This window comes from Pezoporus flaviventris, unplaced genomic scaffold, assembly GCF_033815535.1.
Source record: "Pezoporus flaviventris isolate CSIRO_AGI_PZ_B2104156 unplaced genomic scaffold, CSIRO_AGI_Pfla_v1 ptg000049l, whole genome shotgun sequence".
NCBI lineage: Eukaryota > Metazoa > Chordata > Aves > Psittaciformes > Psittacidae > Pezoporus > Pezoporus flaviventris.
Genome location: NW_026892597.1, coordinates 1,088,646 through 1,108,984, shown reverse-complemented (window position 1 = coordinate 1,108,984; position 20,339 = coordinate 1,088,646).

Genomic DNA, 20,339 nt, shown 5'->3' with positions numbered 1-20,339 from the left:
ACCTGCTCTTCTCTGGTGGGTGTGAGACACAGCTACATCATGTTTAGAGGCCAGAAAGACATAAGATCAAGAACATATCTTACCTACCTCCTTATCCTTTATCCTGGACAAAGGCCCTATACAATGAAGTTAGCAACAACATACATTTCCTTTCAGTAGCACAATCTGTCAGTGGTGGGAAAGTTACTATTATGAAGCAAAGGCAGAAAGCAATAAGCCATCCATCTAACTCAGCCAAAAAAGGCAACATTCAAATATTGTACAGAACAAACACTGTACAGAACAAATACACCATTCATCAACACAATAACTCTTTGATCATCTAAAGAAGCATAAAAAATTAAGCAGGCAAGCAAGAGGAAGAAATAGTGGCAATGCCCTTCTTTTACTAAGGATGGACAGCACACACCTTGGTAATTAAAACTCATAGCTTTCTTCTCAAGGAACTTGAACACAAGTCTTAAGTTATGGGTGAATATTCACAGTGCAAGGTTTCAAGACAGACCTGTCTGAAGTTCTCTTGTTGGAGCAGTTTTATTTGTATGCCATATTTCATTATTTCCTGTGTCATGGGGAGAGTGACTTTCTAGTTTAGTGGTTAGTGCGCTCACCTGGAAGGGGAAGTCCTCAGTTCCTGTACCAGCTTCTGGTAATGTTTCTGTATTTTTCATTTAAGTATTCATTGATGTGGATAATGGAAGCCAGGCTTCTGCTCCCAAATGAAAGACTATACCACTAAGGTACAGAGTCATTTGCATAGGCTTGCCATCTTCCTGTTCCCATGAATATTTAATTAACCTATGCAAAGTGAAATGGTTTCAATATGAGGAACTGAGAAAGCCCTGCCCTAGAATATTCTTTAACCTAGTGGTTAGAGCAGTCAGGGAAGTGGAGAGACAAGTTCAAATCCCCTTAAGCAGAAGAGGGAACTGAACCTGCCTCTTCCAGAGTTTGGTGGGTATTCACAACAACATTATTGGTGAGAAAAAGTAACATCTCTGCTTCCTTTTCTTGCCTCAGCTAATGGGACGCCTTGCCAAAATGCTTATCATACTGAAAGATCCCTGAGTGTGACTGATACAATCTTTATTAGAAAACAAAAGATTTCATGATGAACTTTGACAGAAATGGAGTAAATGATGTGACAACAAAATGGCTTACCACAAGGGAGCATACTCACACCTGCGTTATTTGTGATCCGCACAAACCATCTGCCTATCTGCAATGACAGAAAAAAATACAGGTTCTCAACATTCAGGCCTGTAATTCAAGGACCTGGCCCAAGCAAAGCCATGCCAACATCAACATTCCACCAGATTGCAGAATATCATATGAAGAATTGGTGAAATATCCCCATAGATATGATGCTACTAAGTCTCTTCTCTAAAGTCCAAGGCTCAAGAAACAGAACATACCAGTCCCAAGAGATGTGACTCAGAATCCAGATTGCTTGGAACTGGCATTGGACTACTTGTTTTTCCTCAGGGCACAGATAGAAAAGACAAAGTCTAAGGTTAACCTATAGCATAAATTACTGAAGAAACATACGAATTCTAAACTGAAGGTCAGCTCTGCAATGCTGTGAACCACGGCACTCGCATTCTGTTATCTGGTAGATAAATATTTATGTTACACATAAGAAAGCACTGATATATCAGTACCTATGAAGAGGTTAGATATCCTGTGGAATGAAAGTGGCTGATTTTTTATGCATGCCTTAGGCCAGCTGAAGGAAGCAACCTGGATCTCACCTGACTGGGGAGTGGATGAAAATAAAGAAAGGGGAAGAAAAACCCCAAGCAAAACAAAAACAAAGGCAAAAAAAACAAGAAACCAATAAAAATAACCCCAAAAGAACACAGAAAACCCCAACCAAACAAAAAAAAACAAAAAAATAAACAAAACAAAAACCCAAAACTACAGACAACAAAAAAAAAACCACAAAACCAGGAAGACAAGAGAGTAGGAAAGAAGAAATAGAAGAAACAAGTTTTGAAACATGCCATTAAATGCCCGAAGTCACTCCACTGGTAAGATTCAATTAGCAATATGCCTGTTCCCAAGTCCAGCAAATGTCAGATAGATCTGGCTAACAAACTTCTATTTCCTGCTAGTTTCCATTATTAAGAAAACATTACCCACATCATTTTCCACTCTTTCTTCAATTTAAGAAATTCAGTCACTCTGAAATTGAAAAAGAAAAAAAACAAAACTTAAACTAAATTTTGATAATTTTCTATGAGAATGCTGCTTATTGACAAAAGTCTCTGTATATCTTCAATAATCTGAATGAGTACCACTTTAGATTGATGTCAACCCAGCATCAATGCACAAGGCTCTCAGGTGGCTGCAACTCACTGTCTCAGCCCAGGAGATCTTTAGGTGAGAATATCTTCATGTCCAGTCACCCTGTAACATGAAGACATTAAATTCAGAGCAGTGCAAAAAAAAACCCCTTCAGACAGACCCATCTTTGTCAATCCCAGCCCAAACTTTCCTGAGGTATTTTACAGCAGGCATTCTTGGAGTGCGAGCATGGACTTGCACGAATGAGGATCCTGTCTGCTTAGATTATGAGCTCTTTGGGGCAATGACTTTCTCTTCCGATGTACGTATCTACTTCATAGCACCAGACCCGCCATTATAATGCTAATGGTAACAGTAACAATAGCAGTAATAATAATAGAAATAATAATAAATTCATCCAGGATGCTGCATAGAAGAGCTGAAGGGCAGCAGGTGTGTTGGGTAAGTAATAGAATGCATCAAAATCCTATGCAGTGAGCACATGAGCATGTGATATCAAAGACACTGCCTATAAAATTAATTTGCCAGTGACACTGCCTTGCCTACCATCCTTGGGCGTCGTGAGAATTAATTAATGCTTGCAAATCGCCTTGAGAACTTCAGAGGGAAGACGTTTTATGTATGCAAAGCCCTGCTGCCTTTCCCTGGTGTCTGCTGCACACCTGTGCCCATTGCATCATGTGCCTCCTCTGTCTGGTCGCAGAGTGCTTGCTGCGTACACATGGCCTCAGTATGATTGATGGTTGGATGCGGGTGCCGACACATGGAGCTCTCCCCCGTCAGCAAGGAGCTTGCCCACACATGTCCGTGCACCATCAGCCTCTTTCCTCCGGTGCAGCTGAGAGGTTTCCCGAAGCAGTGATTACCTTTGCCCAGAAACAAACCTCCATCCTGACACCTTTCCTAGCTGGCATCACGTAGGATAAGGGCTCTTTTGTAGGGGTCTTGTTTCCTACCTCCCAGAGCTCTCAAGAAACCCCATTCCTTCACATTTGTAAACAAGAGGCTAACGTGAAAGTGCAAGGAGAGAGTGGAGCACGCTCTTTATTTATGATCTCCATCAGAAATAATTGCAGCTGTGCAAGATGTCCAGTTTGTACCGCAAAGGTCACCACATCCCCCCCAGGGAAGGATGGCAGAGCTGGAGGCGTTAGCAAGAGCAAGGTGAGGCTTCTCCACCTTCAAAGTGGCCAACTCTAATCTTGGAGGACCTGAGCACGCCTGGAGGCCACGGCAGTTGCTCTGAAGGGTGCATTTCGTCTACAACCCCAGTGCTGATGGGATTCTGGCTTGCCAAATTCTTCTTCTATTGAAAATGAGTCCTGCTTACAGCAAATAATTATTTGCAATGAAGTAAAATGCTTCTTTAAATGCCTTTTTCTTCTCTTTATATATTTAATGTATTGTTTCAAAGTATTAGCATCACTTGTTTGAGTGGAAGTTTTTTAATGTATATATTTAGGCTCAATTTCTAAGTCAACCTAGACACCCCTATCGCAGTAAACCAGCTATGCCTACATCTGCCTCTACAGAAGGGCTGGAAGACTGCTGTTTACAAACACTGCTCCTTTCTCATGACTATAGAGATATGCCATAGCTCTATATGGGCTGGAAAACACTTTCCTTCTAAGCAGCAAACATTGGCAGTCATCTGCCTTGCCCTGTTCCAGTTGCACTCAGCAATGCACTTCAGTGCATGGAGGGGAGGGAAAAGGGAGCAGAAGAGTATGTTGGAAGGGGCCAAGGCTCATTTCGTCTTCCCCCAACCCCATTCCTGTGCTTGAGTAAGAAATGGTGAAATCACCCCATAGACCTCCAGCCTTTCTTAACACTGTAAAGAAGTGAAACCCAGAATTCATCTGAAGCACTCAGATTCATACATTCAGACTCTATTATAAGCCTAATATGAGATGTATTATGCTGCCCTTAGTCTCAGGTTTTGTCTGTGGAGCACTGTCTATGAGGTCAGATGTCAGTATAAGGCCATAAGAAGAACCAGAAATTATCTCTGAGTGCTGCACACAAACTTCTCCTAGCTCACAACAAAAGACATCCATCTGGGAGCCCTTTCTTTGACCAAAGCCTTCATACACAGGTCATCTTCTCATAAGAATCAAATTATTTTTGATAATCAAAGATTTCATATGGTCACACTGATGAGGGAACTGATTGGTGACTATTTCCTTTAATGGTTGTTTTCAGTCAAGTGCTTTCAAAGTTAGCGTGGAAGCCTGAAGTAGAGTAAGCAGGTTTTGGCTTCTATCACTGCTGAAGATTTGTCATTTCTGAGCAGTGCGCCCCAAAATAATTTTGTGTGAAATGAGAAATAAAATAATTTCCTTTTTTCCAGAAATCAAAATATTTCTTTTGGATCTGCAGATTTTCAGATGAAAGGTCTTTTCTTTTTTTTTTTTTCCCCCTGCAGAAAAGCTAACATTTGCAGAAACCTTCAATTTCTATTAAGCAATGATTCTGAAGGATAATTAGAATTTAATTTCTCTCACCAGCATCCTCAGAGGCATTCCAATGCCTTCTGCTTCACCAGTCCTGTTTCACACAAACAGAAGTAGTAATCTTTCCCTGGTTTATCCAGATGCTGAAAAGCTGAGTCCTTTCAAAACCGTGCTGAGCTTCTACAGTGGTTAGTCATGGCCCTAAAGGGAGAACCATTAGCAATCTCCCTTTGGCTTTCCCTTCCACCCCATCTCCTCCTTTTCCTTGCTTTGCATGGGTGCTGTGGTTCTACCTCCTCTGAAGAGCTTCAGCTGAGCCCATTCCATACCCACAGGCAACTAATAAAGGTCAATCTCAGATATAATGAAAGGGGACAATGAGTTTGCTCTGGCCACTCCTAGTTTCCCCCCCCACTGCTTCTCACAAGCTCTGCAGGTTCTTCTGGTTCCTCCAGCAGGCCTAATGTTAGGGGGAGGCTGTTCCCACCACCATCCCCAGCTGCTCTTCAATAGTCACGTCCTTTGAAGATGCGCATAGTTATCATGTTATTTCAAAATACCAAAGGTCACATTGCCTTTCCTTTTCCCTTCCTGCTGGAAAGCAAGGGCAGGAGCAATTACTGAGTAAACAAGAAGGAACGGGTTTGCAGAGCGCTGCAATGAAGCTCTAAGGGACCAGACTGGCCTGTTACAGCCAGAACTTCCTTTTACCCAGCTCATCATGCAAATTGAAGCCTCGTGGGCAGGAAGGTGGCCCTAGCACAAGGCATTTTCCTTACTGTGCTTGCCCTTTTGTCCCAGGAAGTCTGGTTAGATATCCAGAAAAGGGCATTCATGAGGCAATAAAACACTCACATTTCCCTGCATCTGTTACCTAAAATTCTGTGCTGGAGTGATGGAACTGATTTTCAGCCACCAGCTTAAACCCTAGGAGGCACTGCAAATCACATGTTTGAGATTGTGGGGAATAAACATAAAGGTAAACCACAGACCACCCCCAATTCTTGATGACCCTCTGCCAAAACAGAAAGTAGAGCTGTCTCAGATTCCTCCTTTTCCACCCTACTACGCAACAAGTCTTCTGCCTACTCTTTCTGTGATTCCTATGAGGCATGTTGGCCCTGAAGGACAAGAACTGCAGTTCTGTTCAGTAATTGCATCATGTAAATAGCAGGTCTACCTCTCTCCCTCCATCCCACCTAGCTACAGGCTGGGTAGAGCTGGGCCCTTGAGAAACACTTTTATGGAACTTCTGAAAAGCAGGTGGTCTGACACCCAGAAAGTACATTAACACTAATGAAGATAAAGAATTTCACAGAAAGATAATTGTTTGCCTAGCAGCTGAATTTATTTTCGTTCTCAAGTTGTAATTAAAGGAAAAGTTGCAGTTTTAAAATGCAATCTGCTTTTCCCTCCTTTTTTTTCTTGCCTAATAAGCAGAGCAAGAAGTTGATTCATTTCTATCTGCAAGGTAAAAACTTATAGTTTTACCCAAACCTGATTTGAGCACACAAATTTTACTGAAATGAGTGAAAGAGAGATAAACAGCTGGAGAAACCTGAGGAAAAAAACAGTGAGAAAAAAAAAATTCCCATTTACCAGAATCTTGCATGTCTGGGGGAAAAAGAAAAAAAAGAGAAAATCAAAATGGGACTTTCCCACTGAAATGTCAGTGTGAAGAGTCAGCCATTGACAAGCAAGATTATATCTTGAGATGTTGGGCAGTGAAGGCTCTATTTCCAACATCATGGAAGAGTGAGCAAGTTCCATGAACCCAGATGTTGTTGTTATGATTTACTATTTGTATGTGCGTGATGCTTAGTAGATGTAAACTTAGTAGTCTAGGAGTCACATCAAACTTAAGCATGCCAAAAACCAAAACTGGTTTCAGATTGCTGAGAGCTGCACAAAAGAACAAAGAAACACAGAACAAAAAGGAAGTGTCTGCTCCAAAACATTTGCAATCAAAGCAGAAGACAGGTAAGTATAAGAAGTGATTCCTTATGGATACAGAAAGGGCAGGAAAAAGAATGGACAGGGTAATCAAGGATAATGGTCAGTTGTGACATAAGAACAGCACATAAGCCATGTCAAGTTCTTGTGTATGCCTCTACTGCATGAACAGGTTTTGCTATATGAGGAGAAGGAACTCTATGTTGTATCAAAATCAGAGAGATCCATTTGACAGGGACAAAATTACAGCCAGATGAACATGTTTCCAGGCATATAAAATAATGTGCATCTCTGCAATGGTTTGCCTTGATATGACAAGCTTTTATTTTAATTTTGGATCGTTTGAGTTCAGCTTAAAAAAAATACGTTTTGGTTTTCTTTTAAAATAAACAATAATATTCAAGCACAGATACCAGAACGTATTGAGGTATACAAATTAAATGGGGATAGATGTCTGAATCTGAGCCTCACATTCACTCTAAATTGATATTCATGAAACTAAAGGTCAGTCTCTTGCAGGACTGCAAACGCTGACCTCCTGGATCAACATTCTAGTTTACATAGAATAGAATCTTTTCTCTCTTGGTGACTAGGTTCAAATGTGCCAGAAGAAATGATAGTCATTTGAAGGAAAGAGAAGAGCCACCCACCCATCTTTGCTTTTGTTGAATACTTAATTTAGCTAACTAAAGATAGGTTTAGATTTTTAAGGAGGAAATGTATCCTTCCCTTCCTCCCTCCAGCTACCTGGAAAACTTGCCAACTACTTCTTGGAATCTTACTAAATTTTCAGGATTAAAGTAGCCTGTGAGCAAATCACATGAGCCAGGCAGGAACATGCAGTTATTTGATGTTGCAAATGCAACTGCACAAACACATGGATCATCAATTACCTAAAGCGTTCAGATGACTGACCCCAAAGCTGAGCATTTTATGTGTTTGTTTCTCTATCTAGAGCCCCTCCAAAGACCCCAAAGCCTGAAATTATTTAGACACACAGGTTCAACTTTTGATATCAGGAATTCTTTACAGGCTGTGAACCTCAGGATGAATGAATAGGCTTGTGTTCTGGATGTGAACCAGTCAGACCTTTATCAAGCAAGGCAAGTAAGTATATGCTTAATATAAACTGATGAGTAATTTCAATGATTAAACTCAAGTTTATTATCAAAACAGCATTCTGATAATGATTTATTATTTTCCAGAAATATCTTTCTAAGAACCAGCTTTTGCTAGAAGGATTACCTTTTCCTCCTTCCTACCAAATGCTTCAGGTATTTTCTGTTTCTCTTTCTGTGCTTTCAGTTCATCCACGTTGAGCAGCAGTTTTTGGCACATCAAGCACATTAGATAATTATATGTCAGTTGAGAAACTCTCAGCTTCTTGTCACTAGTCTATAAAGCTCTCTGTAATGTTGTAATACAGTATCACTGATATCTCAATGAGATAACATGTTAAGTGTCTACTGGCTATATAATTTGAACCAAAAGTTAACAAAGAGAACTGATCTTTCGGTAAACATACAGTATATTTTTGTCATCTCTTCCTGATAGTGGTTGTGATAAGCAGATTTAAATGTGGTGTTATCCTCTGATTGCTTTTGGAGTGTACTTGCAAGACAGGGAACTTCATAATTCCTCAGACGGATGCTTGAGAGGAATTTCCCAAGTATCCACAGATCAAAGATTGTTCCCTGTAAATGGTGATGGTTGCAGATATTACAAATCCACCCAGACATTTTATTCTTCCTCATTCTAAAAACCCTTTCACTGCCCAATATGGAATCCCATTAGGTGGGAAGAACAATTTTAAGCCATCAAGAGTAGCATGAAAACCTCAGATTGCTCATTAGGGACCAGATTGTGAATGAGGGGTAGATGACAGAGGTCTATGAAATCAAAGAGGCATGGAAATTGAGAGCAATTGTTCTCTGTCTCTTCCAAAACAAGAGCAAGGGGACATTAAATGAAACATGGAGGAGACGGGTTCAAAACAAACAAAGGGAAATGATTCTTCATACAATGTATAATTAAGCTGTGGAACTCCTTGCCACAGGATGTTGTGGATGCTGTAAATTTACATGGGTTCAAAAAGGACTGGACAAGTTCATGAAAGAAATTCTTCAAGAGCTATTAAATACAAAGACATTACCTCTGGCTCCGGAAGGCGCTGACATGCAAATCTCAAGATGTTGGGAGAGTTCTCTGAGGAAGTCTCACTTTGCTGTTTTACTTTTCCCTAAGCGTGTATTCATTGTTGGCCCCTGTCAGGAAGAGCTGAATGTGTTAGGTGGGTCATTGTATGGTTGGTACAACTCTGTTTATGTCCTTAGCTCATACAGCTGTCTTATTCAAGGAGCAGACCAAGTGGTGTCCAGTGGTAGACATACTATTCTCTTGTTAATGCTCTTTCTCTGACAAAGAGCAGTAATTTGAAAATGGGTGTATTGCTAAATACTTTTATTTTGAGGCAGTGTAGCTGCCTGGAAGGTACAGAAAACTGAAGCCTGCTGGCTGCCTCTGAGAGAAAGGAGGGTGCAGTGGCCTCTCAGGGGCATCTCTCCTCCTTGTGCTCCAGTGCAAAACATGGGTAGGCTTGTGCCAAGAAGAAGGGTGCCTCTCTCAGATCTCTACCTCTCTAGGCAAACGGGCTGTCCAAACAACCACCCCAGTCCTAAATATGTAGTGATTCAGCAGTAGAAACACACACCATTTGGGATGCTTGACTATGTGAAAATTGGCTGGGAAATCCCCCAAGTTTTTATTCCTGTTACTTCTGGCACTTGGCAAGCCTGCCCTGACTAGAAGTTAGCCTGGGAATGATAAAAAAGTGAGGAAAAGTCAGGAAAAAAGTGACTGCATCCTGCAGAGCACTGCCTGGTGCCCTACCTGAATAGCCTCTCCATTTGAACAAGCCTTGGAGGGAAAAATATCCCCCCCTCACTCCTACCAATTCCTAGCAGCAGGGTTTGAGGAGGGTTAATGCAGGGAACAAGTCCTGTCCTGCACCCAAGTACTCCTTCATCTGCATAGGCTAAAAACCTTGTTAGCCAACCCCTTGGTCCCGCAGGCTTACCCATTTTTGTAGGCTAAATTAACACTTAGGTGGTGGGGAGCCAGAGAGCTACTGCAAAATTAAGCCTGGCTGAGTGATGTTCACCCCTCTCCCGTGGGACCTAACAGCTGAAGAGGAAGCTTAGCTGCAGGCCCATTGCAGGTATCCCAGATTGGACACCCCAGAAGTGTGGAGGCACAGAAAAATGGAAATCTTCACTGCAGGGTTTAACCTTGGGGTTTCAAAAGCCATTCCCCTCCCTTCCCAGCACCCCCTAAAAAGCCTTTTGGGCAAGGAAGGCAACTCTTCAGGCTCCACAGGTATTATTATTTGGAGGCCTGTTTTGTATTTGAGTTGGCTGCTCCTTGGGTTCACCTAGGTATTTTAGTGCATGCATGCCTGGGTGTATACAGAATGTGCCTAATAGCTGCAGTAGGTGGAGAGGGAGGAAGCTGAGCTCCAAATGATGGGAACTACTGGAGGGAGTTGCCTTGCCACTGGCATGCTGTCAGCATGCCAATAAATAAAGTGGAGATGATCAGAGGCAGCTATCTAAACAAAATAGGGTGAAAAACTCCCAGCCTGCGTGGCAATCAGGCATAGGAAATTCATCCAGTGGCCATCCAGCTTCTTCCCATGGTGCAGGCCCGGTATTCTGTGAAACGTGAAACAGCCAGAAAATATCCCTCTGCCCCAGAAATGTCACTGTGGCTGCTGTCCTTTCTGTCATAACATTCCCGCTGCCAAATGCCACTCAGAGGGTTGTTAGTGGGAAACACGAACTGAGAAGTGATTCAAAGGCATCGCAAGCTCTTTGCATGTAGTTTTGCATGCCACTGAGCAGCACTATCTCAGTTCTGGGCAGAGCTGCTTCTTAGTGTTGTTGCAAATCACTGACAAATTCATTGATGCTCTAGCACTCTGTATTTTACCCTTATACAGGCACAAACCTGGATCTTGATGTCAGTGAGCAACCAGAGGCAGGAAGATACAGAAATCATTCAGTTATCTTCTCAACGAAGCCTGCATGGGCAGGTAGTCTCAATGGCCAGCTGATTAAATGCATAACTGGTCTAGGAATTATCCCAGTTCAAAGCTGCAGTATCCCTAATATGTAGTGATGAAGGTGATTCTAGGTATTTCACCTCTTGAGAAAGTAGTAAAGCTGAAATGCAGAGATTACTCTGCTCATCAGTGTCTTCTGTGCTCCACCTTTGCATAAAAAGTCTAAATAAGACAGAATTACTCTGCATTTTAGCTCTTAATCCATTCAAGTGGGGGACACAGACCTCTTCCAGTAAGTCTGGGAAGATCTGAAATAAAGCCTCCAAGATACCAAGTGTTTCAAGTGGCTGTTGGAGATACAGTTCATGGACTGTCAAGCAGGCCATGAAACCTGAATGAAAGATGGTATCTGCCTGTAATCTTGAGTTGGGCACCTGGCTTCCTCAGAAGGAAGAAGCACAATGCCTCACACCTATCCTTGGCTTTCCTGCCACCAAACTGGGCTTTTACCTTGTGCTGCTACATGCTAAACCCTTTTGGAAGTGAAGAGCTTGATGCCCCCACGTATTGCATAAGAAGCTTACTTGCCTAAATTAGGCAAGCCAGTATCAACAAAGCTCCTAAGAATCAGAAGCTTCTAAATTCAGTGCTGTAAATCCTTCTGTAGATGTGGAACTTTGATATCACAAATGACAGAAGAGCTAGGATAGATTAGAATAGAAAAGAATAGGAGCTTTAATCCTTATTCATTGGTATCCAGGATCTTTAATATCTACAGCCTCTCTGAATCAGGTTAGTTTATTTAACACAACTCAGATACACTTGATCTGCTAAAGCTGTCAGCTGCCTTGTTCCTCAGGCATGCTGTTTGTCATCTTTTACACATGAGAGCTCTGCCGTCTGTCTGTCTCTGTCCATCCCTTCAAACAGCTGGTATTCAGCTCTTCTAATTCATCTTGAATTAGATGCATTCAGTCTTCCCTCCTTTTAAATGTATTAACTATGCCAAATCATGTAGCATAAACGCAGTCATAAGACTTCTGTGTTCAACTACAAACCCCCAAAGCTACGTGCCAATGACAGATATTCTGTAAATAAACCAGGCTTTGCCTGATCAACTGGTGGTATTTGCAGACTCATCAGGAAGCAGCTGAGATTTATGTTCAGTAATGATTTTGCAAAACACAAATCAAACAAAGAGCTCAGCAACAAACCCCACCAAAAGAATCTTCAGCTTCACCAGATTTCAACAAGAACTGTTAAAGCTCTTCAGTGATTTATGGGGATAGGAGAAGTAGCTTGTATTGTATATTTGAAGACACCTTTAGTTGGACATGCTGGGTATGTATAACCACAATCACCCTATGTTTAGGAATACAACTGTAAGTGGAGTATTGAGAAAGGCTACGTGAATGATCACAAAGATGGTCTACTTCAAAGGAGGAGACAAAAGGGTGGTCTAAGGGTCAAAGGAGAGAGTGTCCACACCAAGGTGACTCAGCTCTGATGAGGAACAGACTAGAGCTGACATCAGTGTGGTCACAGTATTTGCAGGAGCCCGGGTCATACCACTGCAGTCCAACACACAACCATACACATATATCATGTTATTTCACAGGTGTCTTTAGTGCTACATCGATATAACATGTCCGAACACAGCTTGTTGACTTAAAAATGCTCAGCAGCAGAAGATTATAGGGGTTGGAAGTGTCTTATAAAAATATAGAGAGAGATAAGCAAGGGAGAGTATGAAAAGCTCTCTGAGCTAAAGGCCAGTGCTCTCACCAGAACCAATGGGATTTAATGTCTGTGATTGCAATCAAGATCTATACAGTTTTAGATATGTAAGGGGAACAACAGAAAAAAAAAAACCAGAAGAAGACCACATGAGTTTTGAGGTGAAAGGTATTAGTGTTACGACTGCCTGAGATGCTTTGAGATCTAGAAAATGCTGCAACACACACAGATGTGCCGTGTGTCCTATTTACTCTAGAACAAGAAACACTCCACCAGAATGGTGTGTCAAGTTCACTGCATCACCTTAGAGCAGAGGTTGTACGGGGAAACTTCTTTTCATGCCAAGGGATGTCAGGAATGTGGGGGGGTTAAACATAAACTATGTGTTTCTAGGATTTATATTACCTGCTTAGGAGATATTTGTGAACACAAAGTCAATGAGGGCAGACACTTTCCATGCTAGTGTTTAGCTCTCAGGCCCATGTCCAGTATCTCACAAACTCAGCAACGTCGTAGGTATTGGCTGCTGGGTGTGCCTAACCTGAAGACAAGTATTCCCACAGAGAAGTTCCATCTGTACGAGTGTGACCACCTTGAACCTGCCCTCACCTGCACCTTCCTGAGGACCCATCTCAAGGGCTTTCATGCTTAGACTTTCTTAGACTCTGCATCCCTCTGTTGTGCTAATGGTGGCAAGGTTTGCCTGGACCTTTCTTTCCATGCCTGGACCTCAAGAAAGAAGCTGTCAGCAGGACGGTGTGCAGTTGTTTTTACTGCTAAGTTACAGATGTTCAGGTTTGCTGAGAAGAGTAGTTTACTTCCTGTAGCAGTGAAGGAGCAGAAATAAGTCTGAGACATGGTGAAGGTTTTCATTAACAAAATAAAGTTTAGGATTGCAGAAACTTACATAGTGCCAAAATATCACTAGAATACTTTTTTGCTCACTTTTAAAACTATCATTTACGTTATTCCAAGAGATTATTTTGTTATGAAAGACTGTGCTTCTCCTCCCCAACAACTGTTCAGTTTGGGGTAAATCTAGTGTGAATGCCTAAGAGCCAGGGAGTAATACTGACTAGAAATGCCTTATTTTATATTCTTTATCACCCAGAAAAAAAACACACATAAAGCAAGAAGCATAAATAATGAGAACAAACAGCTTTTCAAAATTATTTTGATCTTAACCAAAAATCTAATGTGACATCAATAAGAGACCCACTTTTTCAGCCACCTCCCTTTTAAAAATCTCAGTATTCACTAAAAGAGATTTTTTCAATTCTCTGCATTTCAACCTGCTTCTTTAAGTGTGTACCCAGTGTACACATTCTTTTTTCCCCTAATGTTCAAAATTAAGCCCCTCTGTAAGCCTTCCATGCCGAAGTTTATAACCTCAGCCTACAAGTCCAGTGCAGAAAGATCTACAGCCTCCAGGCAGAGCGAGGAAGCTCTTTAAAGATGAATCATTTTCATAAATGAGTGCAGAGGGAGGTCAAGCCAGGGGACACAGAAGGTTACATGTGTGGCTGAGATAAGGCCTCATTCATCCACTTCTTACTGTCAGGTCTTGATGGGTGAACATTGCCTTGAGCTCCCATAAAACATGTTGTTTGCAGAAAACTTGCAGGTGGTTCATAAAAAAGTCCAAACTGTTACCAAGAAATTTATCTCTCAAGTGCTGGATCTGTTTATAATAGAAGTGAAGGATCTCATAGAGAAATTAAGTATCGGAGACTGACTTATATTGGCTTGCCAGACTGAAAAACCCAACCTGCTTTCCAAATGCTGCACTAAAAATGTCAAAGCGGTTGTATTGATGACATCTTGACAAGATACTGTACAAGACTGCTAAAAATACAACAACAACAACAAAAGAATGCTGCTTGTTTATGGAAAGCTTGTCCCTGGGGAAGGGATGTGGGTATTTAAGAGATTTTTTATGGAGGAAATTCAATCGGTTCTCACTGCAATATTTTTTTTAGAGAGTGTCAATCTTTTATTACAGTGGTACCCATTTGAAAGCCTGTTTTTAAATGACCATTGTTGTTTCTCCCTGTGTTTCAAAGCAGATATTCAGGTAAAGCTGGGTTGCATTGGAGGGGAGAAGAGGTGAGGGTTAAATTGAATGTAGGAGGTGTCATATGGTGGACGGTTTGATGTTATTGCAAACATTCATCCACTTAAGGCAGGATTTGAGACCTCTTGAAGTCAATGAAGCCTCTTTATTGACTTCACTAGACTTAGCTCCAAATAAGTGTACAGAGACCTTCAGCTGGTTTCACATAAACTACTCTAGAGCCATCAAATAGTAGCAGCTTTCAACAGGTACCAACCTGGAAAGTGTTCACATTCATGATCAAAAGACCCTATGTCTGTTGCATTACAGTCCCTCATACTCCCCTGTCTCCTCCACACAAAATACAAAGTGAAGTTTTCTGTATTCTCCTCAACTTGCTCTCCCATGCTTTCGTATTCATAGATTTTTACGGCCTGAAGGAGCCATTATGATAATCTGGTGTGACCTCTTGAAATCAATGTATCAATGGGACTGCACCAACATTATGGAGAACAGTATTTGGCCTCTAGACATCCTGCCACACAGAGACAACACAAAATGAATTAAAATCGGATAGGGCATTCATTATGAATTATTTGCTTTGGGGGTTATACATCCAACATTCATCCACACTTGGTCTTTTTTAGTGGAGTCAAAAGAAGAAAAATAGTTTCTCCAGTCAGGTCTCTGCATAAGTCCTTTGTGCCCATCTCAGCTCCTGTTGTTACAGTTATTGGGCAGAACATGTCAGAAGCCCAAAGTTTTAGTTAACTTTTTCTTAAAGGTTTTGATCAAATAATTAGTTTTTCACTTTCTTGGTCATTTCTTTCTCACCAGCTTCTCCTGCAACTTCTCCTCCCACTAGAAACCCAGCCATCTGCAATGGTGCCACTACTGGCAACAGGGAGCACACAGTGCAGGTCTGGTGCCCCTTCCTCTAGGAGTTGCTCAGGCTGACTCGTGCACCTCTCAGGGCTTCCCTATGGATATCTGTAACATCTCCTCACAAGAAGGATGAGCACTTGGGTGTTGGGCTGTAATAATCCCATACTGCCTGTTTCCAAGGGTGGTCTCATCTAACTCAGATCCCTTTAAAAGCACAACCTCAAAGTACCTTATCACATCACAGAGACTGAAATGGGACTGGGGCAGGCTCGTTTCCAGAAGGTGGTTATAATGACAGCAAAAAAAAAGCCTTCTGTAATCAAAAGCCTGAGAATCCCAGGGCATATAGGAAGCCTTGGTGCATCAGGTCCATCATTCAACCCTAGGAAAACATGTGGTTTTAACAGAAGCGCATCCACTTTGACAAACTAGAGCCGCTTTCACACTAAGAAAGGGTCAATGACAATCACAGGGCCCTTAACACAAGGTAACTGCTTCTTAATTAAGGGAAATCTAATGAGAATTGTTGGTAAACAAACATCAGCTGATTATAGGTTGACATCTCTCTACAGATTACTGAGTAATTGCACTTCTCTGACCCAAAAGGAATTTCGATGCAACTTGCAGCAAGGCTTAGAAGACAGAGATAATTAGGTCTTTATTCTCCTCAACTTTTTAGTTGTTGGAGAATTCCTTAGACTATTTTTTCCCCACTTCCATGCATACAGAAATTATCAGAGACTGGATCATGCCTCACACGTCAAGTCCTGCTTGGAGAGATGATAACTCCACTGGTTTCCCTCAGCTACCCAGCTCCTTTCAGCTGTGGCCAAGCTTTCATTATCTTCACCTTTGAAACTCTAACAGGAATAAGAAGAACTCTCCTCATCTGTTCACAGGTACTCCCTTGCAGGAACTGCCTGTCATGAACTCTGAAAGAAGGATTATTCTACAAATACTCTTTCCTATCCCAAACCTACCATGTAGGAAGTGAAATTTTGCTTAAAATATATTCTTTATGCATAGCTAGAGTAAAACACATCAGGGTTTTAAGGCCCATCAGTCCTCATGCAACAACACTGGTTAGTTTTTTTTTAATTATACAACTTCTTATCAGAAAAAAATGATTTGTCAAAATCAAGATATTTCTTGGGAGCCAGTCAACTGTGATAATATTCCTGTTGGCAATGCTTAAAAAAACCTCCAAGATGAAAAAAAATATTTAGTTTGACCGTCACTCTTTGCTTTATTTGGACTTTTTTTTTCTTTATTTGTTTTTGTTTGTTTTGACCTCTAATATTAAAAATTTGCAAGTATCATTCATTGCTTTGAATGACTGTACACAATAGTACAAGATGTTTGATGTACCTTGTGATTTCTGACAATGTGCAGGCATTATTCTATGATTATCAGGATAAAGCACTTTACAGCAGGAGAGTAAAGTAGCAAGGAATTCAAGAGGACTTCCAACCTGACCCTTTGTTCTGGTATAACGTCAAATATTTCTAGATCATCCTTGACAGATAAGTATCCAACCTGCTTTAAAAACCCTCCAGAGGTAATGATCCTGCAGCCCATCAAGGTTGTGTTGTTCCTGTCCACAGAGTTGGAAGGATTTTATTATAACTAACCTAAAACTCTTCCCATTGTGAATTAATCCCATTTCTTCTTCTCCTACCAGCGGTGGACATAGAGAACAATTGATCACTGTTCTCTCTTAAAAAACCTATTGTATGTTTGAAGACTCCTATCATGCCTCCCTTCCTTCACTGCTCTCCTAGACTAAACAAACTCAATTCCTTCAACTTTTCATTATAGGTCATGTTTTCTTAAACCTCTTTCCCTTCGTGTTACTCTCCTCTGGATCCTTTCCAAATAGTTTGTTACTCTTTTTAAAGTGTGGTGACCAGGACTACATACCTCAGGCCAGCTGAGTCCCCACCTGTGCCAAGATGTTCAGGTTAATGACCTCCCTTCTGGTAAGTGTGTTTCTGTGTTTCTATATTTCTTTTAAAACAGTTTAGACTTGCAATTCCATGAAACAGCACAACTTCTAATGAACAAAATAAATTTGGAAATGCTGGAATTTCCCACACAATGGGAGTAATTCCTTCTGCCAGGTTCTGCAGTGTAAGAAAAATTCCTGAAATTGGAAACTGGGATACACAGTACTTAAGAGAACTGGAATAAATGAAAAATACAAATTTCACACAGTTGAAATTTATATCTTTCATATGCAGGGCTTTTTACCTGTTGATTTCATATTGTTTTAAGAAGGATGTCTCTATCCACAGTTTTTTGATGTGGAAAGCCAAGAAGGGAAAATGACCCTCAAGATGGGTATGATCCAGTGTGAATGGCATGGCTGCAAAGATGAGTTACTGCATTGTGTTACATGAAGTGGAAGACGATCCCCACTCTTTACATGGGGTCAGACCAGAAAAGGACCCATCCACTCATTAGGTCACATCATGGGACATCCTCTTCCCCCAGGTACTCTGTTATGATGATAACATGCACAGTCTGAGGAGTTAAACAGCTGCTGAAGCCAAATCTGGGAATAATCCTTAGTAACCTATTCAGCTTAAAATGAACATGGAGTTACGCGTTAGAGTCTATACATTGGCTTAGCAGGGAGACTCTAAAGTCCAATGGTTTCTTCTACTATCAGAGGGAATTAGTAACCTGAAGAAGCAGCTTGTGTCTAAAACACACTCAGGTTGAAAATCAATGCAAAACTAGACTTCCTTTGGCTTTGAACTCAGGCTGGACATAAGTGCTTATTCATTACCCTGAGATTTTGGAGGTTTTGACCCTGCCATCAGTTCTGCATTAGGGGTTGACTGTTGGGTGATTCTGAATAAATCACTTCCCTCTGCCTCAGTGACCCAACTGCAAAATGTAGTTACTATGTTCTTCCTCCAGGTAGTCCTCCAGACTACCTCATAGAATTCTTTAAGGAGGAAGTAGATACTCTTATTGTTATTCAGAAGGGGAAAAAAAGGGAAAACAGCACTGCAAAACATGACAGTAGGCTCTCATGGAGAATAGTGTCTCCCTTGATGAAATGAAATCTAATGTGTCTGAGACAGAATGGAAAAATATGGAATGTGATGTTCAGGAATGCCTCTTGCTCTCCTAAAAGTCTGCAATAAATGAGACTTTGACATGAGTATTTAAACATAATAAAAATATCCGTCTGACTGGAAGAATTCCAGAATTTGTCTGAAATATTTTTATTAATATCATTTCCTTTGCAATAGCCACAGGACTTGCTCCTCCATTAACACTTTGGGCTCAGAAACCTCTAGTGCCAGTACCTGCTTAGCTATAAGCAAAACTGGCTCCGAGTACTGTTTATATTGGGCCTTGCATTTTAGGGTGCTATTGTCTCCATCGCTCACTCAGCAGCGATCAAAATGGTTCTATCCCTTCATAGTAGATTAACTAAAACTGAAGGGTCTTCTGTAAGAAAAAGCCAAAGGATATTTCATCCCATATATTACGGGTATTTTAACATAGTACGTTTAAAATCCAGTGAGGTCCAACCTATATTCCTAAAGAAACAGATTTTTTTCCTTGATTCCAAGGAACAAACAGCCAGACCCACCATATCCTTCACCTACCACTGTCCTTTATGCTCCTTCACTGTTTATTTTAAAGGACACCTTCCAACTCCCACCTCAGCACCTGGTCCCTTCCTCTCCCTCATTTTGCACTTGATTTTATCTTCAGAAACAGTCAATCCCCTTTGTCTCCTTTCGTGTCTTTGTTTTAGTACTTACAGACTTCAGTGATAAATATCATGCCTATACATTTGTGAGGGTGCTAGTCTCTGTGGTGTCTTCCACCACCCACACTAGCTTGTGTGACCTTTTCGTGCTATTACATGCCAAAAGTCCCTTCCTAGTACACATGCTTTCAACTAGATTTCCACTCCTGCCTTCTATCTCCTTTTATTGCTGTGCATACTCAAGCACTACCTACAACAGAGCACACAGGACCATTTCAATCATGTCATCCGAATAGATACGCTTTAACCCTTCACATATCCTTTTCTGTTGCAAGTGCAGCTACCATAAATGGGTCTTTAGCTTGGTGCTGAAAACTCATGTGTCTGTATCTGATTCGCTACCAGCTTGACCAGGCTAGGAGAGGATGTATCACACAGCAATACTGCCTGCTATCCATATCAGCTACATCAATATCATATATTGGTTTCTCTGGTTCTGAAAGCAAATGCTGCAGGACAGGTCCATAAGGCTCAATTCCCTTCTTTTCCCAAAAAACTGGGAGATCTCTTTGCATGCTATGTGTTGGGAATACCCCCTCTCAGGGCGTTGCTGGGGAAAGTGCTGGTTAACATGGGCCAAAAGGCTACCCAAGTGTGCGAGCAATAAAACAGTGTGGACAGTGATCGCTCTGTTTAGCGTAACAGTAGAGGTTTAGGCTTCAAATAAAAATAATCTATTTTTAGCCATATTCTGCTCTTTTTCTACATTGATGTACACCATTAATTTAATCTAGATACATCAAATTATCTTGTAGTTACAGAATTCAGAGCTATATTTGGACTATTCTTCTGTGGACTCTGCCACCCTATTCCCATCTTTCTCAGGTAAAACTGGTGCTAGCTCCTGATTTCATCCCTTGTTCTCTGGATCACAGACCACTAAAACCAAACCATCCACTACCTTTAGCTCACCAGTCCATATTCAACAACTTCCAAGAGTAGTGTCAAAGGTGGTGAAGAAATTAATATCAATTGGAATAAAATTTTACCACCCTTCATCTTCATGATACCTGACAATATGAATATACTATTGATATCAGTGAGAGCACTTTTAGAAAGAGGTACTACTTTTGTCTTAAGCAGTGGTAGGGAGACCTG